Genomic DNA, 27,323 nt, shown 5'->3' on the forward strand with positions numbered 1-27,323 from the left:
TACATTATGCGTTACAAATACATCGATTAAGGCTGCACTACACGACGCTGTGGTCTTCGCGGTCCGGATTTATACAACTGCTGTATGTTGCTGTATGTTGCTGTATGCTGCTGTATGCTGGCTCATTTTCATTCGACCAGTCAGTATAGGTTTTTTTTTTTATTCTTTACAAGTTAGCCCTTGACTACAATCTCACCTGATGGTAAGTGATGATGCAGTCTAAGATGGAAGCGGGCTAACATGTTAGGAGGAGGATGAAAATCCACACCCCTTTCGATTTCTACACGGCATCGTACCGGAACGCTAAATCGCTTGGCGGTACGTCTTTGCCGATAGGGTGGTAACTAGCCACGGCCGAAGCCTCCCACCAACCAGACCTGGACAAATTAAGAAAATCTCAATCTGCCCAGCCGGGGATCGAACCCAGGACCTCCGTCTTGTAAATCCACCGCGCATACCACTGCGCCACGGAGACCGTCTCTCTGGGTACGGTTTCCGAGGTATAACTCGGTACGGGTAAGTACACGCGGGAAAACTGTAGTAAAACTATTATAGTGTCTGATGCCTTAACTGATGAACTTAGTTTGTCCGGTCATGTTTATCAGCCTCTTTCACCACGCTGCTTCTTCTTCTGTCTGTTCTTGTTCTGACAGAATGATCACTAGATTTATTACTATAATTCTACCCTCTTACTACAATATTGATCAAGGATACCACTGATACTATCAGATCAGATCAGTCAACCACGAGCGGATCTCTGACTTGCGACTGATAGTAGTTGGGTTAAATACGTCTTTGACAGTTAACTAACACTCCCGTTCTCCGCTCGTGTTGCATCCCAGACACGTAGCTAACAATGCAATGGCCTGACTATACGGATAACTCACTTACTCAACAAATTCGCTGATTCACTACTTGACTTCAAAATCACTATTTCACTATGCTTAACAAATGACTACTCATTTAGAAAACGCGATTTCAACTGGACTGCTGAAATGGCAGCACCCTGCCCCTCTCTGTCAAGCTTACCGGCTACGAGCCATTTGGACTTGATGCCATTGGACCAGAGTCACGTAATCGTTTCTTAGTGGTGGAAGGCAAGTCAGCGTGCTTTTCAGTTGTGTGCATTTTTAAGAAATTAAATTTCACGTGTCTCAAACGGTGAAGGACAACATCGCGAGGAAATCTGCACACCAGAGAAGTTCTTAATTCTCTGCGTGTGTGAAGTTTGCCAATCCACATTGGGCCAGCGTGGTGGACTATTGGCCTAACCCCTCTCAATATGAGAGGAGACTCGGGCTCAGCAGTGAGCCGTATATGGGTTGATAACGACGACGACGACGAAGTCAGCGTGTCCTATAGGTCAAGCGCCGCCACGTTCGGCATGGTGGGAACATTTTGGTTGTAGGAGGAAATCTCTGGTTCCACTGAACTGATTTAGAAAATTCATTTACCACTGGAAAACTATGTTATATGCGAGAGTCATAAGCTATGATTTATCCTTGTATTCACGTGGACACGGAAACTACGCGGGTAAAAGCGCGGGGCGTCGGCTAATAATGTTTGATAGTAAAGAACCGGACCGGATCGCAACCGGATAGTGTAGTTGGGGAACTAACCAACAGCGCTGACGGTAAGTTAATCGTGTATCGTGTAGTGTGGGGATTAATTAAAAATTTCCACGTTGATGGCATTTCACGTGCGTGGTTGTGGCAACTTGAAAATATGCCATGTTGTTACACAGTACTTCGTACTAGCTCTTTTCAGAAATAAGTTACAACGTTGTTGAGTGAGTTTCGATTTGTTGATAGAAAAGCATTCAAACGTCCTTGGGTACTATACTGAGTATGTATTTACGACTATGAATATCGTTAAAAATAGTAACCTTAGAACATTAATAATGCGGAATCAAACAGACTGATTTGCAAAAATTTTACAACAATTTTTTGGAAGTACTGTAAAATTTAAAATTACAAACAGATACGTTTTATTTATAAAAAACGTCGTCCAAACCGAGTGCTTGAATGCCTTTCCAGCGTTTGTTTTTCTTGACACATAATTTTATTTAAACTCCTTCAAAGCAAAAGTGAAAGTAAGGCTTCCAGGTAAGTGCACTACAAGCCTAATTGTAGTCAAACGCAATAAAAAAAAAGAGTACCTACACAACAGCGGCGTAACTACCACATTAGCCGTATCAATGATACTGACCCCGGCCCCTTACAAGTAAAAAATTGTAAAAATTTAGTAATTAGTCTCACTTAATTCTTATGCTTCCCGAAAAACGACAAAAAACTGCCTATATATAGAGATTGTTTTTTCTTTACTTTTGAAATTTCTGAAGTTAAGCTCTGACTTCAGAAATTACAAAAGGAAAATCTTTCAATACTTTTTCCTCCAGGTTAAGCGTGCGCCGAAAAGTTTAAATTTCATCTATCCTACATAGGTTAAGTCACTGTCATATTTTCTGTATATTTTGTGAGAAATCTTTATGGGGCCCCTCCAACTAGTTTTGATACGGGGCCTCTCCAAGGCCCGCTACGCCACTGCTACACAACATCATATAATTAGTCTATGGCGTCGATGTTCAATAAATGTCGTTACTCGTATGTAACTCATACAATGCGACAGTATAGAACTAACCCGCGCTACAGAGGTTCAGAGCTTTAACTACGCAGTTTTAACTACAGTTTCATCAAAATCATTAGAACCACCTATTTAACTAAACAGTTGGACAGTTCAGTTAAAACTGAACGTCTGTAGCCCGGCTAAGTACATTATAAGTAGAAGTCCAAGGAAAAGCAAATTGCATTTTTGTGTCGATAAGTTTTAATCCCAAGAACTGGAAGTTGTTTCCGAACAAGATGGAAGAAACCAACTTCATTTTTCAACTTTCAAAGGAGATTCTCTTAAAGTTTTTTAAATTTTTAGGATTATCTTCTTGGCACGTTGTGTTGTTCTATTTTTATAACCAAATGGAAGCGAAGTTTAACTTTTAAAAAGTTGGGGAAATAATTCATACTAATAATATAAATGCCAAAATAAGTCTGCCTGTTTGTGTTTTTGTTATGGTTTCACCGATCTAATTTTGAAAGTAATCGCAAAAATCTTTAGATACAGTGTACGGATTTAACGGAATATAAAAGAATTATTTAAATAAGTTATTTGCTTACTAAAATCGGAAGAAATAAAAAAAAATTCAACCGACTTCCAACTCGAAAATTAACCTAAACTAAAAAGCAAGAAATAACTTCTTACCTATGTGTATCTGATCAGTTTGAAGGCGGTGCCAAGCCAGTGATGTTTTAATTCAATCCGTTTAAATTACAAAATTTCTGTGGTTCTTTCAGAAACAGCTTTAATTAAAACATGACACTACGTAGAACCTCCTCCTTTTTGGAAGTCGGTTAAAAAGTTATCAGGAAAATAACAAAATTTATCACGGTTGGAGTCGAGAACGTTATCTACTCGTAGTAAGACAAAACTGACTGACTGGCACTGCCTCCTTGCCTTCATTACTTCGATCGCAAGCTCCTTTTTAACGCCATGGATTATAGAGATATTATTTTTGGCAATAGACTCTTTATAAAAATTCATAATGCGTCGAATTTTTCGGCGATCACACGAGTAAAACTTTGAAAGCGAGCTTTGACTACCTACTAACATTATAAAGAGGAAAATCTACTTAATCGATTTTGAAAACCCTTTTACTACTAGAAGGCCACGTTATTTGTGAGTGTTATAGGCATTCTCTTAATTTCTTAAAATACACACAACTGAAAAGTTGGAGGTGCATGTCCCGGACCGGATCCGAACCCACACCCTCCGGAATTGGAGGCAGAGGTCATATCCACTGGGCTATCACGAAAACGATTAAGAAATTCAATATCACGTGTCCCGAACGGTGAAGGAAAACATCGTGAGGAAACCTGCATACCAGAGAATTATCTTAATTCTCTGCGTGTGTGAAGTCTGCCAATCCGCATTGGGCCAGCGTGGTGGACTATTGGCCTTACTCCTCTCATTTTGAGAGGAGACTCGAGCTCAGCAGTGAGCCGAATATGGGTTGATGATGACGACGACAGCATTCTCATGGTAATGGCAACTACGCAGAGTAAACCACGAGGTGTTGGCTTGACTGTAGTCGGGTTTCGTATTTCTTTTATGATTTATAAACATATTTTTAAAACTGTAAGTCTAAAAGTTAAGGACTTTCCATACAAACTTTCAACCCCTATTTCACCCCCTTCTATTTGTATTTTAGGGTCAATAAGTACTCTATGGTCTGCTCCAAGGTAGCGTTTATCATAATACCAAAATTCATTTTGATGGGTTCAGCCGTTTAGGCGTGAAAAGGTAACAGACAGACAGACTTTCGCATTTATAATATTAGTATGGATACCTCAATGCTTACAGTTAATCGCATTATCTTTCGTTACGAGTAATCCTCTAAATACTCGTAGATATCTTGCACGCTTGCAGGCTCTTTAATTGAATTATTTGTTCTAACATAGGCACGATCATTTTACTTGTAAATTCTAAAATTAAGTCATATTAAACCATACTACTTCGTTTCTCTTTTAGTAAGTCTATCATAAGGTCCTGGGTTTGAATCCTGTTCTTCCAATAAATTCTCAGTAAAAAAATCGTAGCCCGAAATGGAAAAAAATAATCAGATGAATGAATTTTAAATTTTTTTTTACCTATGCCAGGAAAATGTGAGTGTTCACACGGGAACGGGAACTACGCTTGTAAAACCGCAGAGCGTTGGCTAGTAATCGCCGATATTCCTCATTCGCTTTTATAACAAATATAAACCGCATCAAAATCGATCCATTCGTTTAAAAGCTGCGATGCTTATACAGACACAGTTAAACGGACAGAAAGTCAAACTGGCAACACCCTTCTTTACGTCAAGGGTTAAAAAGTCTTAAAACAGACTGAAGCTAAGACAAAATGGCACAATCGGCTGAAAAGTAGGCCGCCAAAGAGGTATCCCATTCATCTTGAACAAAAAGTGAGTCAACAAAAGAAAATCTCTACCTCACACGCGGACGCTGCATGCTTCACAATACCTCCTCACTGACACCTGCCTGTTCTATTTATGCGCTTACTATGCCTGTGGTTTAGAGTTTTGATGTTGAAAATATTAATCAATTTTTCCGAAGAACAATTACCGTCATATTTGAACCGATTTACACGATAGGTACCTTGACAAATTATATACTGTAGGAAATAGTAGTCTGAGACGGATATGAGTTTAGGTGGCGCGACTTGTTTCCGTAAAGAGTGGGGAGTTAGAGAGGGGTAGCGATCGGTTGGCGGAAATAACTTGCGATTAGGCGCTCGTCGTATGATCAGTTTCAGTATGCTTGTGGCGTTCGAGCGGCCCACAATTCTTGTTGTGTAATTCTTTATGGGTTACTTAGTACTGGGATAGTCGGGGAGTGTGACTTGAGTGGAAAACTGTCAAAGGCGCCTTTAACCCTACACACAACGTTCACAAGTGCGTGACTCCACTTCAGGTCATTCTCTATCATTCTAGGGTCTTATTTTGGTTACAGTTTGATTTGTTAATTAAGTTGTCCTGACAAATGTTGTGAATCATAACCTTTGTTTGACATTGGTTTTCTTTTTTTTTTTTTGTAATCCACTCCTGAGTCTGCTAAAAATACTCTATATATTGAAGAAAAATGGGTTAGAGAAAAAAGCTCCGCATCCCATGAACTGCATTTCGGACCAACGCATCTATACTTACCCAACTCAAAATCAAAACATGACCATCCTATCTCTACCATCTGCCTGAAGCGAATCCTTGAGTACTTCTGATGGTACAAAATGGAAATTTCCTTCTCCGATGCAGTTTTGTAAGGACTCCACAGGGTAGGCAGTGCATGTTTGCATGTATGAAGTGCAGTTTCCGCACCACACTCGACTCCAAAGCCTACAATGTTCTCCGGGTGGCCGAAGATAGAACACAATGGCGAGACACAATAAGAATGAAAGTCTTGCGTGGAGTCAGTCACGACCCTCATAAATGAGGAAAACGGAGGAGGAGGATATTGATGAACAGACTGCAGAAATATCGTGAGCAGTGAGCACTTTTTTATTATTTTTAGTGTGACCGTGACCTAACTTTTTAATTGAACAAAAACCGTTAAAGCTACCATTACAAAAGGACAAATAAGACTGGATTTGAAAAAACGGAATAAAAGTTAGAATGGCGAAATATAATTCGCAACCCATTACTACACTAACAGACGAGTTGGCTAAAGGTCGGAATTTGTTAGACGACTCGATCGCGACAAACTGGGCTTGGATTATCTGGGATAGAGGAATTCCAATAATATTTCACTGCCCGCCCTTCGCACGACGTGTGGCCCAAGGAGAACAAGAGAAGCGGATATTTTTAATAGTCCAAGATCTCAGAGCGATCTGATATAACTTATTTTCACAAAGATGAAACCTTAGATTTTCAGTAGCTTCTCATGTGCTTTGAATACCTGCGTGTTGAGAAGCTCGCCCTGTAACACCTGCAGGGTTATTATGTACCTCAGTCTTACTTTCAAGTAGTCAGTCACTACATAGTTTTTCATCGTATTTTCGTTTTTAACTAAATAACCTTAAGTACATAATTTTACGTTAAGTGGTAACGTTTTTTTCGTTTCTATGATCTTCTAACATGGTTATTTAAACGAAATTACGTAAATAACAGTTTTTCGTTAAAATAACGTCACTATCTGCTGCTACTACTACTACTATACTAATGTTACTTTACGTAAAATTACGATAATTGTGTAATTTTGTTAAAAACACAATGTTAGATGATTGCAAAAACGAAAATACGATGAAAAACGATGTAGTGACTGACTTAAATGGTACACCGAGTTACATAATAACACTGCTGGACAGGTGACAAAAGTAACTAAAAAATTGAAAATAAGTGTTATGTAACTTAACTTTGTAGATATGGCTGATTTTTATACCTCTATATATTGTAACATATTATTCTGAAGAAAATTCAAAAGTGTCGTGGACCAGAACTTTTGTCTGACAATTTATAGCTCCGCTAAAAATAAATGAATGAACTTCACTAATTTTCACACGTCCAATTTTTAAATATGTTATTAATATAACTTTAACATATTTAATCAGTCAGACAAATTGTAGTGACCAAACATAAATCAAAAAATTAAACACAAAAATTATTCAACCGTGAGTTTAGAAGGAGAACCGAATTACTATGAACGTCTCACTTTTTCTAAAATGCATGCATATCTCTGCTGAATAAATTTTTGTGTTTAGGGGATGTGTGGTATTTTGTTCTGTGTCTGTGTTTTTGTCACTTATATATTATATTATGTGTACAACAGAGTAAACTATCCTCCACAATCATGTTACCAAAGCTACTACTTTACAAAAGGGTGAAAATAAACATACTAGTATCTACTGTTTAACATTTTTATTTCGTTATCTCATTGTTATATTGTGTTTTCAAAGTCGTAATTTCTTCAGTAACTTTGAATTTTGGCCCATGTCCTGGCACAATGTAATGTTTTTGCCCAAAAAACTCTTGTACAAAACTCGCTATCCACTTGTACTTTAACCCGTTCGTAAGCCAGAGCTCGGCCCGTGCATCAGCGGACTGGTACTGACGTGCCATTAATTTGGGTGCAACTCCGCCAGCCCGCCCCGGACTATTACTGGACATTGCCCCACTCTGTTACACTAATTTGAAGTTAATCGTTACTAATCGAGACTTTGCAAACCATTTTGAAGTAATTTTATGGTCCACCAAGTTACTATCATGTCATTCATCGCATGTCTGACTTAATTAACTTGAACGAATACATATCTGAACGAATTGACTTGAACGCGGTATGTATGAGACACAACAAACATTTCAAGAAAACTTTTCCCAAGATTGGGCAAAGTGGGCTTGCCCAAGATTGGGCAAGGTGGGCTTGCCCAAGATTGGGCAAAGTGCGCAGTTTATACTGGAAAGCGGACCCCTCCAGTATGCTTCTGTGCTCTTCTACAACCCCGATGACGCCGCTGACGTCCCATTATGGAGTTTACGGTATATACACAATCAGAAATAATATACTATACCTAGTGGGACAACGTTCAGAAGAAGCAGAAAGTATACAATAAGGAAAATGACTGAGAGTTACATAATATTTGTACCTATTGATGTGGAGACTCTTGGGCTATGGAGTCGCAGTGTCAAGTGTTTTTTCTTAAGCAAAAAGTTTTTATAATGACGACTATGAGTACGTATGTATAAATTACGAGTAAGTACGCATCGCTGCATTTCGTAGACAATGCATTTGAAAAAACTTGACAAGTCGTAGATATATGCTTTCAACTACCGTATATGGTATGTCGAAAATGGGACGTCAAACAAATATACCTAAAAAAATAATTAAAACGAAAGGCAAACCGTTTTTCAAAATTAGGGGATCTATAACAAACTATGGGTACTCATATTTACACGAAAAATGGAAAAATAAAAACTTTCTAAAACCATTGTACTGTATTTGGGAAATGAACTTCGGTTGTAAATGTACATGAAACATGTTTGGCTTAATTTAAAATGTCCATTCTAAATCAACCTGCGACACAGGGGATCGGCACAAAACCCAACTATTTTTCATTTAACCACATCGGGTGACCCATATCAATTGCAAGCCCGTAATACCTCAGTGGTTAAGGTTTAGTTTAGTGATATATGGTTGCTGGTTCAACTCTTACCCGTTTTGTTACTATAAAGGTAACTGTAAGGATGTTTCAATAACTCGACAGTGTGAATCTCGATTGTCGTTACATCTGTCTAATACAATACTATAGATAGAGAGATATAGAAATGAATTAAACATGCATTTTAGTGTTAACAATTTCTTGGTACTTAGGTGGTAAACCTTTGTTTAAGTGCCGTAAGCTCCTTATGGAACCTCAGCGGGGTCACCGGGGGGTTTGGGCGAGCGCAGAAGCATCGCCCGATTTGGCCCAAGGCAGAAGCAGAGTAGATGGACGGAACGACTCTCTAAGGGCGTCTCCTCTGTGACTCGGACCTCGACTTAGAGGGTCGTTCGGGAAGGATGTTTTGGTCCGGGCGCCCCCGAGATCGTGAATTAAAAAGTAAAACTGACTTCCACGCGGACGAAGACGCGGGCGTCCGCTATTCCATACAAATAATATAAAGAGAAAGAGTTTGTTTGAACGCGCTAATCTCAGGAACTACTGGTCCAATTTGAAAAATTCTTTCAGTGTTAGATAGCCCATTTATCGAGGAAGGCTATACGCTATTATATAAATTATCTTCGTATTCCTACGAGAACGGCAACCACGCGGGTGAAACCGCGCGGCGTCAGCTAGTATCTAACAATAATAACGTAAAAAATTAAATGAAAAAAGTATATTGTACTATAGTTATAGTGAAAAACAAGTGCAAAACGCCCTCGATCATTGCACTCATAAACGTTTCTTTCACTCAATATCGATAAACTTTACAAAAATGTATTCAACATTGTAAAAGATAAATTAAATCCGAAATCCAATTACATCAACGCTTTAAAAAAGGTAAAATCTCCGAAAAGAACCTACATAAAACTTCCCAGACCCCGCTTACAGAACAAAACACTCAATATCGGATCGAGCACTCTTTATTGAGTGAGTCTTCACGAATTTAGAGTGAATTTAGGCCGGCCGCAGTAATCATGTCTTTTAAATACGCACTAGTAATGAACCGCAACTTTGTCTGTCTTAAAAAACACAAACGTAAGGCTGCTACGGCCAACTACGTGAACTATAAAATTTTGCCTTTATTTTGATTGGAATTGTTTGGGTGTTCCTCTATTTTTACGGGGTTTTCTTTAACAGATAAAGAGAATGGGCTTAAGGGTAAAATAGGGTTAAGGAATTCCTTAAACCTATGCCCATTGGTCACAAGTCCAGGACTCTGCTCGGAGTGTTTCTCTCTGCCACGCGATGGACCCAGCACCCGTTCGGTGAATCAATGGATTACTAAGATTTTCGTTTCTCGTAGGTAACTTTTAATTATTATTCATCATCATCATCATCATCATCATCACCACCATCGTGGCTTTCTATTAGTAAAATAATTTTCCAAATCGGTTCACTAGATCCAGAGTTCCCCCTACAACACACTCACTACTCACAAACTCATTTTACCATTTTATAATTAGTAGATTACCAATCTTGTTACATGTGTAATACAGCGTTCAGTACAATAATGTACATGCATATTAAATACCTAGCGACTCGCCGCAATTTCGCACGAGGGTGTAAATAATAGAGGTATTGTCTAGGCATTTGTGTGGCCGACCTTAGGGTGAAATAACTCGAAGATTTTTTAAGCTTTGAATGCCACATTAATTTTCAGCGCCTTGTTAAACAAATTGTCTTCGTTTAGCGAGAAAATCTACATTTTTTTACGTTTCAATTTTTTAATTCAGTTACCGATTCATTTCTTGGGCGATTTAAAAGATAGCTTTACACTTTAGAATGGAGTAGGGCAAATCAACACATTTTTCGATTTACATCTTAATATTTATTTTTTCTGGATCTGTTGCGGAGCTGTCAAGCTGACAAGTTGTAAATTTAGCTGCTCAAAGAAATTAATTAAATTAAATTAAGTTTTTTAGTGTTTCTTCTTACTTTTTATTGTTAAATAACCAAGTGATAGCCCAGGGAGCCGTGATAGCACACAGAGCCGTGATAGCCCAATCCTCTGCCTCCGATTCCGGAGGGTGTTGTTCGAATCCGGTCCGGGGCATGCACCTCCAACTTTTCAGTTGTGTGCATTTTAAGAAATTAATTATCACGTATCTCAAACGGTGAAGGAAAACAACGTGAGGAAACCTGCATGCCAGAGAATTTTCTTAATTCTCTGCGTGTGTGTAGTCTGCCAATCCGCATTGGGCCAGCGTGGTGGACTATTGGCCTAACCCCTCTCATGCTAAGAGGAGACTCGAGTTTAGCAGTGAGCCGAATATGGGTTGATAACGCGAATCGTACACTATAGGGTCAGGTCTTCCTCCTTATTATGATGATGACATACTATAGAGTACTAACCTAACTCACGAAATTTAATATTTCCCGATCTGATGATATGATGGCAGTTTAACATTCTGTGACATTTGTAAAATTGAATCCTTCGGCCATTAGCTAAATTGGCATTAACTGCCGCGATTTACAGCTGAGCCGAGGCACCTAAACGAGTAATCTTAGCAGTTATCAACGTTTTGACCTAGTATTTTCTCAAGAATCACGTAAATTCAACTATGTATGTACGTACTGAACTGTCTCACTTGTCTGCCTCATTTGCCTGTTTTTTTTTAGCTGTTATCTTGAAGTAGTTTACCTAAAATATTTTCTAGATTCTTATTGTTGCTTATTTGCGTCTTTTGTCTGGAGTCTCTTAGCAGTTATCTTTAACAATAAAACATTGATAAGTAAATCAACGTTTTTACCTCGTATTTTCTCAAGAATTTCATAAATTTAAGTATGTACTGAAGTGCCTCCTTTGTTAGAATTCTCTTAGCAGTTATCTTGTATGAATTATCCACTTAACATAGAAAACGCGTGAATTTAACTAGCTGTTTTAACCTAGATGTTTAAACCTAGTATTTTCTCACGAATTTCATAAATTCAACTAGGTATGTGAACTGCCTCGTTTGTCTGAATTCTCTTAACAGGTATCTTTTAGTACCTACCTATTTAATTATCAATATTATCTATACTTAATATTATAAAGCTTCTTTGTTTGTTTGTTTGGTTTAACGCGCTAACCTTAGGAACTACTGGTCCGATTTGAAAAATTCTTTCAGTGTTAGATAGCCCATTTATCGAAGAAGGCTATAGGTTATATATTATTCCTGTATTCCTACGGGAACGGGAACCACGCGGGTGAAACCGCGGGGCGTCAGCTAGTAATGTAGTATTTTCTCAAGCATCTCATCTGTAACGAACTGTCTCGTTTGTCTGTCTAAACAGTGGAAGCATCAGCAACCATCGAAAACGCTGAATAATCCCAAATCTTCAAAATATTACAAAACAAAGCATGGTTTATATATTTCTGTCTTTAAAATACCTACAGATACAATAGCCATTATACCTGTTAAATACAGTAAAACAGTCACGAGTAATGAAAGTATTTCTGACTTTTACGCAGACGAAGTCGCGGGCGTTTGCTAGTGTAGCATGAAAAAATGAATCCAAAAGATTTCCATTAAGCTCTAATCCCCCTAGCCACGGTACGCCGACGACTCTGCGATGGAAAAAAGGCGATCCCATCTCTGATTCAATTTGCAGCAGGAGTTGTTGAGAATGGAAATTAATACGAGCCGGTAATCATCGGCCATGCTTAACGACTTCGTTAAAACGTTCGCCGGAATCGTTTGAAGGTGATTTTTTGCTTGAAACAGAATTTCGTTGGTTAGACTAACTGTTGTAATTGCTTTTTCTAGATATGAGTAGATATAACTACTCGTATCTATCCCTACTTCACTACATAGTATCCATACTCGAGTCTCCTCTCAGAATGAGAGGGTTTAGGCCAATAGTTCACCACGCTGAATTGGCAGACTTCACACAGGCAGAGAATTAAGAAAAACCTCAGGTATGCAGGTTTCGTCACGATGTTTTCCTTTACCGTTTGAGACACGTAATATTTAATCTCTTAAAATGCACACAACTGCAAAGTTGGAGGTGCATGCCCCGGACCAGATCCGAACCCACACCCTCCGGAATCGGAGACAGATGTCATATCCACTGGGCTAGCACGGTTTTTTTACATCTGTATATCCCTATTAAATCTTGAAAACTTCGCAACCGATTTTAATGCGGTTTTTTTAATAGATAGAATGATTGAAGAGGAAGGTTTATAAGTATAACTAGAAGCCCGCCCCGGCTTCGCACGGGTGCAATGCTGATACTAAATACACTACAGAAAAACTGTGAACGTTGTATATAAAAACATGTGGCCCGCTCTATTCAACTTTTAAATGGAAATAGATTTCAATCTGGATTGATACATAGGCTACTTTCATCCCGGAAAAATCCATGGTTTTGAATGAATGAATACCACGAATTTCACGCGGGCGAAGTCGCGGGCGTCCGCTAGTTTGTTATAAATGCCAAAGTTTGTTCTTCTGTCTGAGTTGCCTTTTACGAGTAAATCTCTAAATTGATAAAATGAATTTTGGTGCATTGATTAGAATCTTGGAGCAAAACATAGGCTACTATTTAACCCGAAAAATCCATGGTTCCTGCGTAATTTGAAAAAATGAAAAACGACAAGAATTCCTGTTTTTCCGCTAGTTTGTAATAAATTCGAAAGTAAACCTGACTGTTTGAATCTAATAAATTTTGGCAAATTAAAAGATAACTCTGAGAAGAGCTTTGTAGTGAAAATAAAATATTTTACCTACCTATCTCACGAAAATATATATAAAGACTGCTGACGACAAAAATAAATAAAGTAATTAATCAAATTAAATAACCCGAAAATTTTTTTCGGTTTAAAATTATAAAATTTATATTTTTTATTATTTATATTCAAGCAACATTCACAGCATTATTTGAATCAATTTTCGCGGGTAGATCTCAAATAACGCAGCAGGCTTTAGTCGCTCCTACACTGTTACGGACGTAAGGAAAATCGTTATCCTCCTAAAATTCAAAACGAAAAGCGAGAAAAAGTCTGCGCCCCGGAAACAGCGTGGGAATCGCTTTGTGGAAAATGCTAAATGAGAGATCTGTTATCTAATGAGCCTGTGAATAAATGCCTTATAAATCTTAATTTTGACACTAATATTAAAAGATGGCTTTAATAACTGAAACCAATGAAATCTAATAAAAAATGGTGTTGTCTCTCTTTGTGAGAGAGCTCGCCGTAAGTACTAACGCCATAATTGTCTTCAGGAAGCATTGCTGTCATGCTGTGTACGCACATCCGTGTGTGTATCTGTTTGAAATGTTTTTATATCACTTTTTGTGGCAAGGCTTTTGTGGTATTTGCCATATTTTTTTTCGTCATCAGCATTGCTGTGTATCAGTAAAGATGTCGTTGCCGGTGTTATTGTGTTATTACAAGCATATCAGGTTAAAGGTTTACAGACTAATTCAAAGTATAGGTAGGTTTAGTACGGTGATACTTTCACTCTTGAAAGTTCGCCGCGATTCACGATAATAGTACGTATTATGAACGTCATAGGGCAACTGTCACCGTACCCATGCTATCTGAAAAACACTTTAATAGATGTATTTTCTTTTTAGAGCGAAATATAGCCTAACCTTTGACTTTTATAAGCTGAAACTAAGTGGTAGATGTAAAGGTCGAAACCATTATCTATCCAAATGTAACGAGTAATTCTTATTTTTTTGTGGTTAATAATACAAGTACCTAGCTATAAAATAATTTAATCGCTTACATTTAGCTTCACCAGACAATTAAAAAGTTGAAATACTTATCATCAAAGTTTTCATCCGTTTAGGTATAAGTATCTTTTTAACGATGTTTTCTTCGGTTTTTGGCGAATGTTTGCCAGAGTGCCACGAAGCTAAGGCTCAGTCCAGAAAGGGCGGGCTAGCCGCGATTCTCTCGCGCGTATTACGCGCGACCGTTGCGTCCACAAGGTGCGTACCTACCAACGCGCGAGCATTTGGGGAGGAATTCAATACGAAACAAGGGAGTTGAACGTGCACTCGCTCTAGAGTTCGCGCGTTAACTGGACGCAACATCCCTAGTAATTAGTGTCTCGACTCGCGCGCAATATGCGCGAATCAAGCGCGTGTCGAGAGTCTGGCGTAGTGCACGCGATTTACGCGCGTATTTTGAATTCACGTGATGCTTGTGGACGTGATGTATTGATGTCTAGTACTTCGACAACGCGCGTATGAATTCGCACGATACGATTCGCGACGAATTTGCCCCTTCTGGACTAGGACTAGGTGTCTGAACTCTGACGATTGACTTACTTTACATACGCTATTCGTGTAGGTATAGGCACCTACTTTGCGCTAAGATATTTTCACCGTTTTTTAACGCGTTTTTACGCGTTTCAAGCTTGTCATGTGCCACGAAGTACTTGCTTTTAATATTAAAACCGATTCTAAAAAAAACATGTAACATTTTCACAAGAAAAAACACAATCAGTTTTCCACGTGAAGAATTTTCCCGAGACATACTGAGTCATCGAATATCGAGTTGTCTGAGAGCGTAGACCGGCTCCCCTTGGCACTCGACGACATATTGAAGTGCGTTCAAATGGACAGAAAACTCCTGCATTAGCCTGCCCCGAACTTTTCTTTTCACAAGTGCTTTCAGGGGTCCGCAGTGCAAAACAAAATGAAAAGGACCGTATGCGATTCTGTTCAGTTACTAACGGATGTTAGATACTTCGTTTTTTGTTCGTTTTTACGTGATGTATTCATTATTTAGGTGTATTCCTACAAATATTATAAGTTTGTATGGATGTTTGGATGCTTGTTACTCTTTAACGTCGCATTATATTCATTACTAGCCACGGCCGAAGCCTCCCACCAGCATTTAAACGTCCAATTTAATTCATTCAAAGACCACATATTATCTACATAAACTGTACATAGTGATTAAATAGTTTATTTTGATAAAGATTAATAGCATGAGTAAAATAAATGCGTTTAAATGTAGTCCAAAAAAATTGAAAATTTTTAAATAAAAAAAGTAAAGAAAGAAGTAGAGGTAGTTTTGCCTCACTCGACATAGATGGGTATAGTGTGTCGCCGACTTTTTTGTAGATATTTATAAGATCTACAATTAATTAGAACATTTTATGTTTCTATCTTTTATAGTTTAGGCAGCGTACGCAAAATAAGTAACTTTTCTGGTTGATTTTTTACATCTTGTGTCCGAAAAACCCAAATATCTTACGGAACCCTATTTTTATCCAAAATAAAATTTAGCTTATGTTACTTGTGGATAATGTAGCTTTCGAATGGTGAAAGAATTTTTAAAATCGGTCCAGTAGTTTTTGAGCCTATTCATTACAAACAAACAAACAAACATACAAACAAAGTTTTTCTCTTTATAATATTAGTATAGATATTGGGAAGTTGGTGGTGTTACACTTGTGTACAACCGTGTCTCGAAGAGCACATCAAGCCGTCGGTGCTGATCGTCACCGTTTACATATGATACTTAATTATCGTTAAAGAGTAAATCATTATCACCTTAAACCCAGCAGCGTGTTGAGTCTAAGCTACATATATACCCTCTATATCGCGAGCAACCTGGACTTGTGGAGTTCCTTAAATGAACTGAGAATGATGATGATGATGATACTAAGGCGTCACTTATAGTCAGCTTGACAATGGATACTGGACATAATCTATACTTATAATAAATCTGTAGAGAGGTCAATTCTGTACATGAAATATATTTCCAAAATTACTGTCAGGGAGTGAATAATGATCGATACTGATGCCAAAAATACAATCAGTAAAATTTTTGTCTGTCTGCCTGTATGTTCGTTATAGAAACAAAAACTACTTGACGAATTTTAACGAAACTTGTTACCTACAATTATTCTTCATGCTCCTGGGCAGGTTATAGTATACTTTTCATCACGCTACGATCAATAGGAGCAGAGCAGTGAAAGGAAATGTTGGGAAAACGGGAGAAGTTACTCCATTTTTACAGCGAATACAGTAAGGGCTGGATTAAAGAGGTCCATGAGCGGACGAAGTCGCGGGCGTCCGCTAGTAAATAAATAAACTTTATGTTTGACTATTTATTGGTTGATTTGTAGCGACTCTACCCTCGGTTCGGAAAGCCGGTTGTAGAATATCACTACATACAGAGATACGTTATTAATGTATGTGCGGAACCTTTAACATAGCATTATATTCGCACTTTTGAAACATCCACATACTACAACCTAACAAATCCCCTCAGTAAAAAAAAGTAAAGGAAAAAACAATTTTTCCGCACAAAACTTTGCCGGATCGTACATTCTCAGAGTTATTTCACTCTCTGTTTACAACGGAAATGCATACGTTTACAGTTTATATTGCTTTTTTTTCCTTGTAAGCCTATTCCGAATTTGTTTGGTCGGTTGGTATGTTTTGGGAGGTTCTAGCACATTGTTGGGAAATTGCCTCGTTTTATTTGTTTAGGCTAATTGCCCTATTAGCCTAATATTAGCCCTAATAACATAGAACTGACATGCCTGATGGTAAGCGATAAAGAAGCTTTTAATTGAATGCGCTTTCCTAGAAGGTAAGAAACTCTTGAGTTGAAGATTGCAACATTACAGGTGGTAGGGAAAACGTAGGCTGGAAACACAGTTCAGTAGGCCTAACATGCGATCAAACGACGTATCTCGTGAAGAGAAATAGACAATATAAATGTCAAGCAATGGTAGCGCAACCGGGAATTTGCTAGAGACGGCACAGGAAACACTCTGCCGCCATTGGTTGACATTTTGTCTAAGTATGTTTCTTTGCGAGATTTGACGTTGGTCGCATGCTAGGCATACAGCAGGTTAATTGACTAACTTTGACGTATGTAGGTTGACATATAAACGACATTGAGATTCTATATAAGTAACAAATATCATCCGGTGCCTACTGACAACCATTCGTGGATATCATACAGTAGGTAGTCATTTCGCTTTTGGTATGATGTTTATTTTAATAGGTTGTTAATAAATACTAAATTAGTGACTAGGCCAGCGGGTCTGTCCTGTAAGAATGGTATTACAAACAGTCAAACTTGATGTTTCAAAAATGCTTGCAAAGCGTTCTTGAATAAAGGGGCTATGGCTAAATTAAGCGGAATCAAGTTGGTTTTCTGTATTAAATTTTAAAATTGACATTTGAATTTTAAAACCGCATAGTAGATAGTAGTTCCAAGGGATATCCTACTAGGACTACCTACGAAGCGTTGCATCTCTCTGCGAAGCTTGGCAGACCTATTATAGAATGGTGAACTTTGACTGTTTCCTCATCTCCAGAAATCCACACTATCAGCCCGCAGTCACAGTAAATGTATCTTTGCTGTGCCGCAGGGGACGTTATTTGTGTTACAGTCCATTGCTTCGAGAAGATGTCTATTATCAAGTGATCGTTTTTTACATACCTACATATTTTAATTATGTAAATTTTCTTTTCTTTTTAATTTATTTAGTAGTAAATTTTAAACTTGGGAATTGATTTTGATTTGTTGTATTCTATATACCTACTTTTTTTTCCTCCTTTAATTTTTTATTATTATTTTAACTAGTTATAAGTTTTAATGTAGTTAAAGCTAGTTATAAGTTTTAATGTAGTTAAAGCTTTAAATACGGGTTTATGTTGCCTGTTTTCGTGGTGGCACTTGCAACGGGGTCCTAGCTGAAAATCAGCGCTGTATGCTTTTTTTGCATATGGGGAGTATACAGCAATATGCTGAGCTGGGATCTGTTTCTAGGTTATGCCACATATCGCAGGGTATTTATTATTCTACGAAAATTATGTTGTTGTTGTTGTTGTTGGTGATGTTTCTTTCTTAAATCCAAATATTACCAGTCTAACCACCGAACTACATTGGAGTATCTAATGGTGAATATCAGCTCTAAATTTCTTCTCTTTTGGGCAAGATGCGAATGCCATATCTTTAAAAATAAGCGGATTATGCTTTAAAATATGTAAAGTTAGATAGGAAACCGCCTAATTCCCTTCTGTATCTTGGTTTTCGTGTAGTATTAAAAAAACATTTAACATTGTATAAATAATAGCGACTGTAAAAATAGATAAATTGATTTTAAACTAAGATATTTATGTCATGGTTATCATTATTTTATCAAGGGAGCCGCTGGATGCTGGCGGCTCGAAACCGTTGTGCTAGGAGGTCCATGCAAGAGGCCTATATCCAGCAGTGGACTTCTATTGACTGATGAGGTAAGGTAAGGTAGGGTATCATTTTAGCTGATAGACGGTTACAACTAGACAAATAAATCCTACTACTCTTGAGCCTTAAAAACCCAGTGGATATGACCACTGCCTTCGCTTCAAGGGGCGTAGTTTCGAATCCGGTCCGGGGCATGCACCTTTCAACTTTACAGTTTAATAATATGTGTATTAAAAAATATATATACCTATATCATGTGTCTCAAATGGCGAAGGAAAAACATCGTGAGCAAACCTGAGAATTTTCTCATTTGTCTACGTGTGTGAAGTCTGCCAATCCGCATTGGACCAGTGTGGTGGACCCCTAACTAACTCCCTAACTCTTAAACGGTCAAAGTAATTAGGAAAGTAAAATATACAGTACCTAGTAGTAACTAGTAAGTAAGTAGTACATATTAGCCTCCTAATTATATACAATAAAATATCATTGATTAGCCGTTTTATAAATTTTGTGTCGGTTTGTTTATTTGTAAAAGCACCACCACCATATATAAAGTTGTAATTACCAATTTTAGAGGGTAGATTTAACTATGCCAAAAGCAAGCTTTGAGGTTTGGTTACATTGGAAATTGAAATCAAATCTACTTTCAGGAAAATCAACTAGGTACCTACCTACCTTATGCAGGACTTAATTGGGATTGGAAATTGTGAGAAAGTTATTGTTCATTGTAAATAATAACAGAAAATAACATTGAAAACCCTAAAATTTCAGCCACTTTAGGTAGTGTTATGCCATAAGGCTTTTTTGTAATTTGCAATAACATTATAAAATTTGCAAATACATAAAGATCAATAAACATTTTAGGTACCTATCTAAATAAAAAAAATTACACTTACTAGACAGCAGTAAAATTTTTTTATCGTTACAAAAAGTTATTTTTAAATAATAACAAAAATAAATAAAAAAGTACTTACAAATAATTCGTAAATTTTCTCCTTTCGCCAACACTACGTACAGAACTTCGCGATCGCTTGCGTTAAAGCCAGCAAGGGTGAAATACGTCCACCCTCCGCGACTGCCCGGCGCGATCTGTCGAAGGGCTGGCGCATCCCGGTGAGGGGTGACTGGGAGATCGGATTATCATACGGAAAAGTGAAAATGACGTGCGAAATAGTGTTCGACGGAAATGCTTATGGCGCTATTCTCACATATTCGGAACTAGCTTCCTAATATGCTATTTGATTTGATCCCTAACTCGAGTATCGATAGGATATTTGTGGCGTCGGAAAATTCGTATTTTCAACATTATTATCCGCTAATTTTAATATTGCACTTCAGGGCCAGCTGACAGACTGATAGACAAAATAGTCAATAGGCTCTTTATCATCAACCTAATAAAAAAAAAAACAAATCAATTAGTAGACCCCTACCAGGTGGGTATCTTCCAATGAAAGTCTCATTAAACTCGGTTCAGCCATACTAGAGATAGCCCGGACATACATAAAGACAAAAATTAAAAAAAGCTGGATTATGTTTTAGTATTTTGTAAATAAGAGCCGTGATAGCCCAGTGGATTTGACCTCTGTGTGGGTTCGAATCCGGTCCAGGGCATGCACCTCCCACTTTTCAGTTATGTGCATTTTAAGAAATTAAATATCACGTGTCTCAAACGGTGAAGAAAAACATTGTGAGGAATTTCACACATGCAGAGAATTTTCTTAATTCTCTGCGTGTGTAAAGTCTGCCAATCCGCATTGGGCCAGCGTGGTGGACCCTAACCCCACTCATTCTGAGAGCTACTGTAGGCTACTGTAGGCATGCGGTAGGCGAATGGGCTACTGTAGGCATTTACAAAAGTAGAGACAGATTGTACGAGTTGTACGAGGAGAAACAGTATAATCAAACGCGAACATATTTAGAACATGTAAAAAACTATTCAAAAATTTTCAAACGTGTTTGTATTCTTGCAAAATCATTACACATCAAAGATAGAATAATAAAATCTGAAAACAAGGTACAAACAACCTGGAACATAATTAATAAAGAATCAGGCAAAATTAGACCACGTGATATGAGTTTTGAATTAATTGTCAATGATAAAAAGATAAACACCGATAACGAGGTTGTTAATGCCTTTGAAGACTTTTTCCAGAATGTTCCTATCTTGTTAACAGATTCACTGGACTCTTCTGCTACGGAAGCCCAGAGGATATTAAGAGGCCATGTTAAAGAGTGCAACGTTCTTTTTGAATTTCATCATATAACTGTATCAGACATTAAAAAAACTTTTAAACTGTTAAAATTAAAAAGAACTGGAGACATGTGGGGCATGTCAGTGAAAGTAATATCTAACATCATTGATGTCATTGCTCCCCACTTAGCTATTATTTTTAATGAATGCGTGGATTTGGGTATCTTTCCGAACCTAATGAAACATGGCAAACTGTTACCACTTTTTAAATCAGGTGACAAAACTGATGTTAATAATTATAGACCAATTACAATACTGCCAACACTTAGTAAGGTTTTTGAAAAAATCATTTTAAATCAACTTTTATGTCATTTTAATTTAAATAATTTATTTCACCCTGAACAGTATGGTTTTACTAAAGGTCGCAGTACAACTGATGCAGGTGCTAAACTTTTAAAACATATATATGATGCATGGGAAAATGCTAAGAATGCTATTGGTGTATTTTGTGATTTGTCCAAAGCATTCGATTGTGTTGACCATAACATTCTTTTACTTAAGTTAAGCCACTATGGCATAAAAAGTGTTGCACTCGATCTCATCGCCTCTTATCTTAGTGATAGAACACAAAAGGTATGCATAAATGATTCAAAGTCTCGCGGTTTTTCTAACACAATGGGCGTCCCACAGGGTTCAATTCTGGGTCCTTTTCTATTCCTAGTGTACATAAACGATTTACCACACCATGTTAGCGGCATCTGTGAGATAGTACTGTTTGCTGACGACACATCCCTAATTTTTAAGAGTGACAGAAGTAAAGATAATTCCGACGATGTAAACCGTGCCATATCGCATGTGTCGCATTGGTTCACTGTTAACAACTTACTTTTAAATGCAAAGAAAACTAAATGTATTGAGTTTTCATTACCAAATGTTATAAAATTAGATAAGTCTATAATGATCAATGGTGAAACACTAGAAATAGAGAATTCCACAGTTTTCCTGGGAGTGACCTTGGATTCTAAACTTCAGTGGGGTGCTCATATAGAAAAACTGTCAGGTAAACTCAGCTCAGCTGCTTTTGCAGTGAGAAAAATAAGACAGTTTACTGATGTTGATACAGCTAGACTTGTTTATTTTGCGTACTTTCACAGCGTAATGTCTTACGGTATTTTGTTGTGGGGCAAGGCTGCTGATATACATTCTATATTTGTACTTCAAAAAAGAGCAATTCGAGCAATATATCAACTAAAATCACGCGAGTCCCTTCGTCAAAAGTTTAAAGAAATAGGCATTTTAACAGTAGCCTGTCAGTATATATATAACAGTATAGTTTATGTGAGACAAAATATTAATTTGTACAAACGAAAAGGAGATCTAAACCCACGTCTTACTAGACACGGGCATAAGTTAGTTATTTCTGCATATCGTCTCCAAAGAGTTAAAAAATCTTTTGTGGGTTTGGGTGTACTCTTCTATAACAAGATCCCCAAGACTGTGATGGACTTGCCAATGCACAACTTTAAGCAATGTGTTAAAAAACATTTACTTAGTCGAGGTTACTACACTATTGATGAGTTCCTTAACGACAAAGGTGCTTGGAGGCCATTGGATCAGCTTCCACCTTCACACAGGAAATAAAACTATAAGAAATTGTAATTTAATTGTTATCAAATGTAAATTGTAATACTGTATGACTTTTTCAAAAGAGCAACTGTTGAGTTTCTTGCCGGTATCTTCTCAGCAGAACCTGCCTTCCGAACCGGTGGTAGAATCTTTACAAATAGTCAACTGACGTGTCAAAAGTGCTTGTAAACTGAGCCTACTTGAAATAAATGAATTTTGAATTTTGAGCTCAGCAATGAGCCGATCATGGGTGGATTGGTAATGATGATGATCGTGTAAATTGCTACATAATGCACTGCAATTAAAAAAAAAACACTTAAAAAGGAAATTGTTTTGATAGCATAGACATAATTCAATATTATTTATAAGTAAAGAATTCATGACAAAACCCCATTTCAACAACAGAGTCGATCAAAGTCAGTCTCCATCCGAAAAGGATTTGTCGGGCTTAGCGTTGGCAATAATTGAGCGCGGATTAGAGGTGAAGTCCGAACATCTGTGGTCGGTGGCTTGGGACGAGATATTATAGCTGTCACTGCTTACTGGCTTCGCGACAAAGCTACGGGTACAAGTACATTGGTCTGCAGGGTAACTCTAATTATTTGTTAATAATAATATTATGCCAGTGGCGTAGCTAGGTAACCAAGGGCCCTGCTGGCCTATTCACTATTTTGGTCTTTATTATCAACCTACTAGCGGACCCACGCGACTTCGTCTGCGTGGAATTTAGTCTTTCACAAATCCCTCGGGAAACATGGAAAAGAAAAGAAAAAAGGTGTGTTAATCCATTCCAAATTTTAGCCTAATCGGTTCAGTAGTTGCGTTAAAGAGTAACAAACATCCATACAAACTTTCGCGCTTATAATATTAGTAGGATTAGTAGGAAGTAGGATTAAAATAGACAACAAATCAATTGACAAAATGTCATCGACATACTTAAAGATTTCCACCATTAAGCACCGAAAGTTTGTATTTTTAACCGACTTCCAAAAAGGAGGAGGTTCTACGTTCGGCTGTATAAGCATGTTTTTTTATATGTATGTCCAGCGATATTTCCGCCATTTGTGGACCGTTTTTGAAAATTATTTTTGTACGTAGATGACATTTTGTCAATTAATTGCTTGTTTATTTTGATAGATTGATAAAGACCATAATAGGAAATAGGCCAGCTGGTGCAAATTAAAAAATGGGGAGCTACTGTTATATAAAAAGGAAACTAAAATAATTTCGCGATATACCTACAATGATTAGCCTATATATATATATTTGACATGATTTTCTGAATCAAAGGACAATCATCAAGACAGGACAATCAATGAGTGGACCAAAATCAAATAAAATTGAGAAAAAGCTTGGCTTGGATTAACAATTTTTCAAGCAAGAATTTCTGGTTAGGATTCGTGGACACCTTGAGCTTGAGGGCCCCGGAGTACTGCACCGCCTAGCCCCTGGGTAGCTACGCCACTGATGAGGGGCCATTAAAATGCCGCAGTATCAGCCGTATACTAGCTGATGATACGGGGATAATATATCCTATAGCCTTTCTCGATAAATGGGCTATCTAACACTGAGAGAATTTTTCAAATCGGACCACTAGTTCCTGAGATTAGCGCATTCAACCAAACAGACAAACTTCAGCTTTATAATATTTTTATAGATACGGAACTTCCGGGCTACGGAGACCCCTAACGTGTGTTTTAACGAGTGTCATCAGCTCTAGATGATTCAATAAGTTGCTGAAAAGAAGGCTAGAAAAGTGTTTTGTTTTTCTAGAAATCTTTACACTTCATTTGGGCCCTCCAACTAATTTTGATATAGGGTCCAAGGCATTTCCATAGCATACTTACCATACTTAAGTTAGAGTTAGAACTCTAAGGTAAGTATGGTAACTCTAAGAGTAGGGTACTTACTTACGAGTACCTTAGAGAACCTTCCTAAGATAGAAGCTTGAACTGTCTTTCAACAGTTATAAAATAGCGAAAGTCAGGCAATCACAGGCACAGTCCACATAGAAAAGTTAATAATCATTCTGGAAGCTTAAAATGTCGTAAAATTTAATACTCATGAGAACGAGCCTTTTGCATTTCCCGTTTAGGGGGTGGGGACCGGAAAATTAGTGCTACGAACCGTTTGCGAGTGCCAAGTGGCTTACCCGTGTCGTCCGCCAGGAAGCGGTGCTTCCGAGCTTCGCATGCTGTCCTATGAAATCTTTATCTTCTCAGCTTCTTGAAAATATATTTACTTTATGCTTAGATATCTTTTTTTCAATGATTGTCTACTTATTGATATGAGAGTTGAGACCGTTAGTATGGCATAGATTATTTACGTAAGTAAAATATAGCAATTCTCGCAAATCAGTTAATGTACCGTAAAAAGTTGTGAGATCCATGATTTCTTTATTCTGTCCATAATCAAGGGATCTTCTGTTTCAAGTTATTACGTAATTAGCTAACCTAACAACAGCTTATAGTGACTATATCAATATTAAAAATGTTTAATATTTTAAATAACAAGATTAACTTGGCCATCGCATGAATACAAAATATACTCGTACGTTACAATTAATACATATTATATTCAAAAACATCGATTAGAGCGCTTGCCAAGTTGATCTATTTATTTAAAATACAAAAGATTTTTAATATTTCAAGTGACCATAACGGTTACTTGAAATTGATATACAAAATTAGTTAACTACTATATATACTATAATTCTTAAAGTACTTGTTAAAATTCTATGAAATTTGAAATATATACCGTCTCTTTATAATGCCTGCTTGGGTACTCAAAATTCAGGCTTCTGATTTCATACACAACGAAGTTACAAGGGTTTGAAAATGGCTTGAATTGCTTCGAGAAAAGCGTACGGCTGTGTCCCGTTTTTTTTTTGATCCAACGTGGTCTCTGAACGAGCAAGGTGTTCAGAGAGGTTACACTCTTGATTATCTCGACATGGGCTCGCAAAGACAAACAACCCCGATGCTATTAGCAACTCGTTACGAACGTGACACGGCAAATATTGTTCTTTACCGTGAGGACCATAAACATTCCTGTTTTGGACAACCGAAATACAAAATTCAAATTCGTTTTGGTCAGTAAAAAATCGGTGGTCTGTAAAGTCGGTTTACTGACGATAGTTGAACGTGACAACATCATAAGAAAATACCGATTGAATGGTTGTATTTTTGAAAAGAAAATGTTCGTTTTTCTAAAATACTGTTTAATAATCTTTATAGACCAGAATATACTTTATTTCTTGTAAAAAAAAGTTGGCAACCCCAGAGCGAGGAAACGACGAATGACGTAATTTTTTTCGAGTGTGCAGCCGGCTTCATCGAATTATAAGACGTTGTCACGTCAAAACCTGAAAGTTCATTAAAAAGTAAAACTTTTCTATATCGCCCCTTTGCTATATAGAAAAGTTTTAGTTTTTTTTTTAAAGCACCTATACTTTCTGCACTTATACTTCCTCACAGGGATAGGTACATCGCGATTAATCGTAAATCCAGCATGTGTGGTTTTTTAAATTATTGTGTAGTTGCAGTGATACTCATAACTAAGTAATGTAAATTGTAAAAGGTTTCAAAAGAATCTAGTCTGAGACGAAACCCAAAAGAAACTGAGATGAATGCAATGTAGGCACCTACCTACCTATATTGCATACATTACTACATTATTACTAATATCTTTGTTCGTTGTGAGATATGTATTTTAAGGAAATTATTAAACCAGACAGCATGCAGATAAGAACAACGTATCTTGCAACTGACGTGAAATTATAAAGGTTTACACATAGAGCGGCAACGGCATGGTAAAACACGAAACCACCAACCCGATAGTCATATCAGCTGAAGAATACAGTCGCCAGTACGTTCTACAAAGCAGTACAAATGGCCAAAGGCTGTACACGATGAAGGAACTTTATAATATAGTTATCGGGAGATTAGAAGCCATGGATGGTTACGATCCTTAGTTAGGAGGGACTGACTGGAAAGTTAGATTATACCGTTATCTAGTTGAGACACAAATACCGAGCAAATACGACAGACGCGTATACACAATGTCTCTTCTTACTTAGCTAGAATGCTTGAATTAACACAAGTTAAATAAGGCGCGGGGTAATCCAAAGTTGCAAAAATAAGGTGATGTCTCACAAATCAAGTGTGCCAAAATATGAAGGTAATACGCTTAATATGAAACTTTACCCATTGATGTGTTTCTACTGTATGTGGTAAAACTATTAAAAATAAAATTAATACTTGGAGAATCATCATCATCATCATTAACAACCATTTAACAACCCATAAGCTCACTGTTGAGCACGAGTCTCCGCTCAGAGGGGTTAGGCCACGCTGGCCAAAGGCAGATTGGCATAATAATCAAGAAAATTGTAATCCACATTGTGCCAACGTGGTGGACTATTGGCCTAACATCTCTCATTCTGAGAGAAGACTCGAGCTTAACAGTAAGCTGATAATGGGTTGTTACGATGATGATGAATGATATGCTCTATGGTTCCTCCAGGATTGGCACTACTCCCACTGAACTATTTCATATTGCCTTTTTCGATCTTTACCTACAATTTGTAACTGTCATGAAAAGTAAGAAAATTAA

At 37.4% G+C, this 27,323-nt stretch overlaps 1 protein-coding gene across 1 annotated transcript in view; it reads right to left on the minus strand.

The window, feature by feature from the left end:
• LOC112046260 (tolloid-like protein 1) overlaps positions 1-19,969 on the minus strand; it is a 126,905-nt gene extending 106,936 nt beyond the window's left edge. The window contains exon 1 of the mRNA XM_052884626.1: positions 19,867-19,969. The gene's annotated coding sequence lies outside the window, so the exon portion shown is untranslated. The remainder of the gene's footprint in view (positions 1-19,866) is intronic.
• Between the last annotated feature and the right edge of the window lie 7,354 nt (positions 19,970-27,323).

The sequence above is a fragment of the Bicyclus anynana genome, chromosome 12 (genome assembly GCF_947172395.1).
Source record: "Bicyclus anynana chromosome 12, ilBicAnyn1.1, whole genome shotgun sequence".
Classification (NCBI taxonomy): Eukaryota; Metazoa; Arthropoda; class Insecta; order Lepidoptera; family Nymphalidae; genus Bicyclus; species Bicyclus anynana.